Source organism: Protomyctophum bolini, assembly GCF_963924005.1.
Source record: "Protomyctophum bolini genome assembly, chromosome: 15".
Taxonomy (NCBI): domain Eukaryota; kingdom Metazoa; phylum Chordata; class Actinopteri; order Myctophiformes; family Myctophidae; genus Protomyctophum; species Protomyctophum bolini.
The window spans coordinates 31544659-31551818 of record NC_137876.1 but is presented as its reverse complement, the minus strand read 5'-3'; positions in this window follow the sequence as shown (position 1 = coordinate 31551818).

The following is a 7160-nucleotide window of genomic DNA, read 5'->3' as shown; positions in this document are numbered from 1 at the left end:
GGCGTGCTATAGTATGCCGTACGGTAGGGGCTATAGCCCATGTTCAAAAATGATGAAAAATGAGGATAACATTTTTTTCAAAAATTCAAAAAACGATGGGCTATAACCCATGTTTTTTGAAATTTTGAATTTTCTTCAAATCCTCAAAAATGATGAAAAACGGCGTGCTATAGTATGCCGTACGGTAGGGGCTATAGCCCATGTTCAAAAATGATGAAAAATGAGGATAACATTTTTTTCAAAAATTCAAAAAACGATGGGCTATAACCCATGTTTTTTTAAATTTTGAATTTTCTTCAAATCCTCAAAAATGATGAAAAACGGCGTGCTATAGTATGCCGTACGGTAGGGGCTATAGCCCATGTTCAAAAATGATGAAAAATGAGGATAACATTTTTTTCAAAAATTCAAAAAACGATGGGCTATAACCCATGTTTTTGAAATTTTGAATTTTCTTCAAATCCTCAAAAATGATGAAAAACGGCGTGCTATAGTATGCCGTACGGTAGGGGCTATAGCCCATGTTCAAAAATGATGAAAAATGAGGATAACATTTTTTTCAAAAATTCAAAAAACGATGGGCTATAACCCATGTTTTTTGAAATTTTGAATTTTCTTCAAATCCTCAAAAATGATGAAAAAAGGCGTGCTATAGTATGCCGTACGGTAGGGGCTATAGCCCATGTTCAAAAGTAATGGAAAATGAGGATAACATTTTTTTCAAAAATTCAAAAAACGATGGGCTATAACCCATGTTTTTTGAAATTTTGAATTTTCTTCAAATCCTCAAAAATGATGAAAAACGGCATGCTATAGTATGCCGTACGGTAGGGGCTATAGCCCATGTTCAAAAATGATGAAAAATGAGGATAACATTTTTTTCAAAAATTCAAAAAACGATGGGCTATAACCCATGTTTTTTGAAATTTTTAATTTTCTTCAAATCCTCAAAAATGATAAAAAACGGCGTGCTATAGTATGCCGTACGGTAGGGGCTATAGCCCATGTTCAAAAATGATGAAAAATGAGGATAACATTTTTTTCAAAAATTCAAAAAACGATGGGCTATAATAACCCATGTTTTTTGAAATTTTGAATTTTCTTCAAATCCTCAAAAATGATGAAAAACGGCGTGCTATAGTATGCCGTACGGTAGGGGCTATAGCCCATGTTCAAAAATGATGAAAAATGAGGATAACATTTTTTTCAAAAATTCAAAAAACGATGGGCTATAACCCATGTTTTTTTAAATTTTGAATTTTCTTCAAATCCTCAAAAATGATGAAAAACGGCGTGCTATAGTATGCCGTACGTTAGGGGCTATAGCCCATGTTCAAAAATGATGAAAAATGAGGATAACATTTTTTTCAAAAAATCAAAAAACGATGGGCTATAACCCATGTTTTTTGAAATTTTGAATTTTCTTCAAATCCTCAAAAATGATGAAAAATGAGGATAACATTTTTTTCAAAAATTCAAAAAACGATGGGCTATAACCCATGTTTTTTGAAATTTTGAAATTTCTTCAAATCCTCAAAAATGATGAAAAACGGCGTGCTATAGTATGCCGTACGGTAGGGGCTATAGCCCATGTTCAAAAATGATGAAAAATGAGGATAACATTTTTTTCAAAAATTCAAAAAACGATGGGCTATAACCCATGTTTTTTGAAATTTTGAATTTTCTTCAAATCCTCAAAAATGATGAAAAACGGCGTGCTATAGTATGCCGTACGGTAGGGGCTATATCCCATGTTCAAAAATGATGAAAAATTAGGATAACATTTTTTTCTAAAATTCAAAAAACGATGGGCTATAACCCATGTTTTTTGAAATTTTGAATTTTCTTCAAATCCTCAAAAATGATGAAAAATGAGGATAACATTTTTTTCAAAAATTCAAAAAACGATGGGCTATAACCCATGTTTTTTGAAATTTTGAAATTTCTTCAAATCCTCAAAAATGATGAAAAACGGCGTGCTATAGTATGCCGTACGGTAGGGGCTATAGCCCATGTTCAAAAATGATGAAAAATGAGGATAACATTTTTTTCAAAAATTCAAAAAACGATGGGCTATAACCCATGTTTTTTGAAATTTTGAATTTTCTTCAAATCCTCAAAAATGATGAAAAACGGCGTGCTATAGTATGCCGTACGGTAGGGGCTATAGCCCATGTTCAAAAATGATGAAAAATGAGGATAACATTTTTTTCAAAAATTCAAAAAACGATGGGCTATAACCCATGTTTTTTGAAATTTTGAATTTTCTTCAAATCCTCAAAAATGATGAAAAAAGGCGTGCTATAGTATGCCGTACGGTAGGGGCTATAGCCCATGTTCAAAAATGATGGAAAATGAGGATAACATTTTTTTCAAAAATTCAAAAAACGATGGGCTATAACCCATGTTTTTTGAAATTTTGAATTTTCTTCAAATCCTCAAAAATGATGAAAAACGGCATGCTATAGTATGCCGTACGGTAGGGGCTATAGCCCATGTTCAAAAATGATGAAAAATGAGGATAACATTTTTTTCAAAAATTCAAAAAACGATGGGCTATAACCCATGTTTTTTGAAATTTTTAATTTTCTTCAAATCCTCAAAAATGATAAAAAACGGCGTGCTATAGTATGCCGTACGGTAGGGGCTATAGCCCATGTTCAAAAATGATGAAAAATGAGGATAACATTTTTTTCAAAAATTCAAAAAACGATGGGCTATAATAACCCATGTTTTTTGAAATTTTGAATTTTCTTCAAATCCTCAAAAATGATGAAAAACGGCGTGCTATAGTATGCCGTACGGTAGGGGCTATAGCCCATGTTCAAAAATGATGAAAAATGAGGATAACATTTTTTTCAAAAATTCAAAAAACGATGGGCTATAACCCATGTTTTTTTAAATTTTGAATTTTCTTCAAATCCTCAAAAATGATGAAAAACGGCGTGCTATAGTATGCCGTACGTTAGGGGCTATAGCCCATGTTCAAAAATGATGAAAAATGAGGATAACATTTTTTTCAAAAAATCAAAAAACGATGGGCTATAACCCATGTTTTTTGAAATTTTGAATTTTCTTCAAATCCTCAAAAATGATGAAAAATGAGGATAACATTTTTTTCAAAAATTCAAAAAACGATGGGCTATAACCCATGTTTTTTGAAATTTTGAAATTTCTTCAAATCCTCAAAAATGATGAAAAACGGCGTGCTATAGTATGCCGTACGGTAGGGGCTATAGCCCATGTTCAAAAATGATGAAAAATGAGGATAACATTTTTTTCAAAAATTCAAAAAACGATGGGCTATAACCCATGTTTTTTGAAATTTTGAATTTTCTTCAAATCCTCAAAAATGATGAAAAACGGCGTGCTATAGTATGCCGTACGGTAGGGGCTATATCCCATGTTCAAAAATGATGAAAAATTAGGATAACATTTTTTTCTAAAATTCAAAAAACGATGGGCTATAACCCATGTTTTTTGAAATTTTGAATTTTCTTCAAATCCTCAAAAATGATGAAAAATGAGGATAACATTTTTTTCAAAAATTCAAAAAACGATGGGCTATAACCCATGTTTTTTGAAATTTTGAAATTTCGTCAAATCCTCAAAAATGATGAAAAACGGCGTGCTATAGTATGCCGTACGGTAGGGGCTATAGCCCATGTTCAAAAATGATGAAAAATGAGGATAACATTTTTTTCAAAAATTCAAAAAACGATGGGCTATAACCCATGTTTTTTGAAATTTTGAATTTTCTTCAAATCCTCAAAAATGATGAAAAACGGCGTGCTATAGTATGCCGTACGGTAGGGGCTATAGCCCATGTTCAAAAATGATGAAAAATGAGGATAACATTTTTTTCAAAAATTCAAAAACAATGGGCTATAACCCATGTTTTTTTAAATTTTGAATTTTCTTCAAATCCTCAAAAATGATTAAAAACGGCGTGCTATAGTATGCCGTACGGTAGGGGCTATAGCCCATGTTCAAAAATGATGAAAAATGAGGATAACATTTTTTTCAAAAATTCAAAAAACGATGGGCTATAACCCATGTTTTTTGAAATTTTGAATTTTCTTCAAATCCTCAAAAATGATGAAAAACGGCGTGCTATAGTATGCCGTACGGTAGGGGCTATAGCCCATGTTCAAAAATGATGAAAAATGAGGATAACATTTTTTTCAAAAATTCAAAAAACGATGGGCTATAACCCATGTTTTTTGAAATTTTGAAATTTCTTCAAATCCTCAAAAATGATGAAAAACGGCGTGCTATAGTATGCCGTACGGTAGGGGCTATAGCCCATGTTCAAAAATGATGAAAAATGAGGATAACATTTTTTTCAAAAATTCAAAAAACGATGGGCTATAACCCATGTTTTTTTTAATTTTGAATTTTCTTCAAATCCTCAAAAATGATGAAAAACGGCGTGCTATAGTATGCCGTACGGTAGGGGCTATAGCCCATGTTCAAAAATGATGAAAAATGAGGATAACATTTTTTTCAAAAATTCAAAAAACGATGGGCTATAACCCATGTTTTTGAAATTTTGAATTTTCTTCAAATCCTCAAAAATGATGAAAAACGGCGTGCTATAGTATGCCGTACGGTAGGGGCTATAGCCCATGTTCAAAAATGATGAAAAATGAGGATAACATTTTTTTCAAAAATTCAAAAAACGATGGGCTATAACCCATGTTTTTTGAAATTTTGAATTTTCTTCAAATCCTCAAAAATGATGAAAAAAGGCGTGCTATAGTATGCCGTACGGTAGGGGCTATAGCCCATGTTCAAAAATGATGGAAAATGAGGATAACATTTTTTTCAAAAATTCAAAAAACGATGGGCTATAACCCATGTTTTTTGAAATTTTGAATTTTCTTCAAATCCTCAAAAATGATGAAAAACGGCATGCTATAGTATGCCGTACGGTAGGGGCTATAGCCCATGTTCAAAAATGATGAAAAATGAGGATAACATTTTTTTCAAAAATTCAAAAAACGATGGGCTATAACCCATGTTTTTTGAAATTTTTAATTTTCTTCAAATCCTCAAAAATGATAAAAAACGGCGTGCTATAGTATGCCGTACGGTAGGGGCTATAGCCCATGTTCAAAAATGATGAAAAATGAGGATAACATTTTTTTCAAAAATTCAAAAAACGATGGGCTATAATAACCCATGTTTTTTGAAATTTTGAATTTTCTTCAAATCCTCAAAAATGATGAAAAACGGCGTGCTATAGTATGCCGTACGGTAGGGGCTATAGCCCATGTTCAAAAATGATGAAAAATGAGGATAACATTTTTTTCAAAAATTCAAAAAACGATGGGCTATAACCCATGTTTTTTTAAATTTTGAATTTTCTTCAAATCCTCAAAAATGATGAAAAACGGCGTGCTATAGTATGCCGTACGTTAGGGGCTATAGCCCATGTTCAAAAATGATGAAAAATGAGGATAACATTTTTTTCAAAAAATCAAAAAACGATGGGCTATAACCCATGTTTTTTGAAATTTTGAATTTTCTTCAAATCCTCAAAAATGATGAAAAATGAGGATAACATTTTTTTCAAAAATTCAAAAAACGATGGGCTATAACCCATGTTTTTTGAAATTTTGAAATTTCTTCAAATCCTCAAAAATGATGAAAAACGGCGTGCTATAGTATGCCGTACGGTAGGGGCTATAGCCCATGTTCAAAAATGATGAAAAATGAGGATAACATTTTTTTCAAAAATTCAAAAAACGATGGGCTATAACCCATGTTTTTTGAAATTTTGAATTTTCTTCAAATCCTCAAAAATGATGAAAAACGGCGTGCTATAGTATGCCGTACGGTAGGGGCTATATCCCATGTTCAAAAATGATGAAAAATTAGGATAACATTTTTTTCTAAAATTCAAAAAACGATGGGCTATAACCCATGTTTTTTGAAATTTTGAATTTTCTTCAAATCCTCAAAAATGATGAAAAATGAGGATAACATTTTTTTCAAAAATTCAAAAAACGATGGGCTATAACCCATGTTTTTTGAAATTTTGAAATTTCTTCAAATCCTCAAAAATGATGAAAAACGGCGTGCTATAGTATGCCGTACGGTAGGGGCTATAGCCCATGTTCAAAAATGATGAAAAATGAGGATAACATTTTTTTCAAAAATTCAAAAAACGATGGGCTATAACCCATGTTTTTTGAAATTTTGAATTTTCTTCAAATCCTCAAAAATGATGAAAAACGGCGTGCTATAGTATGCCGTACGGTAGGGGCTATATCCCATGTTCAAAAATGATGAAAAATTAGGATAACATTTTTTTCTAAAATTCAAAAAACGATGGGCTATAACCCATGTTTTTTGAAATTTTGAATTTTCTTCAAATCCTCAAAATTGATGAAAAACGGCGTGCTATAGTATGCCGTACGGTAGGGGCTATAGCACATGTTCAAAAATGATGAAAAATGAGGATAACATTTTTTTCAAAAATTCAAAAAACGATGGGCTATAACCCATGTTTTTTGAAATTTTGAATTTTCTTCAAATCCTCAAAAATGATGAAAAACGGCGTGCTATAGTATGCCGTACGGTAGGGGCTATAGCCCATGTTCAAAAATGATGAAAAATGAGGATAACATTTTTTTCAAAAATTCAAAAAACGATGGGCTATAACCCATGTTTTTTGAAATTTAGAATTTTCTTCAAATCCTCAAAATTGATGAAAAACGGCGTGCTATAGTATGCCGTACGGTAGGGGCTATAGCACATGTTCAAAAATGATGAAAAATGAGGATAACATTTTTTTCAAAAATTCAAAAAACGATGGGCTATAACCCATGTTTTTTGAAATTTTGAATTTTCTTCAAATCCTCAAAAATGATGAAAAACGGCGTGCTATAGTATGGCATGAATTGAACAAAGGGCATTGTTCAATTCATCAAAACATTTAGAGACAAACAAATAGACACTTATATGTAGTTAAAGCAACAGAGTTAAGCAACAGAAACAAACAACAATGGATTCTACAGTGTAAAGACACCAATTTAATTATAAATGTCAATAAAGTTGAATATCTAATAATATCAATTTAAAATGTATTATCCAATACAAATTTCCATACCATTTTTAATGTTTTAGTTTTGTATTGCTATTTTTATTTGCTA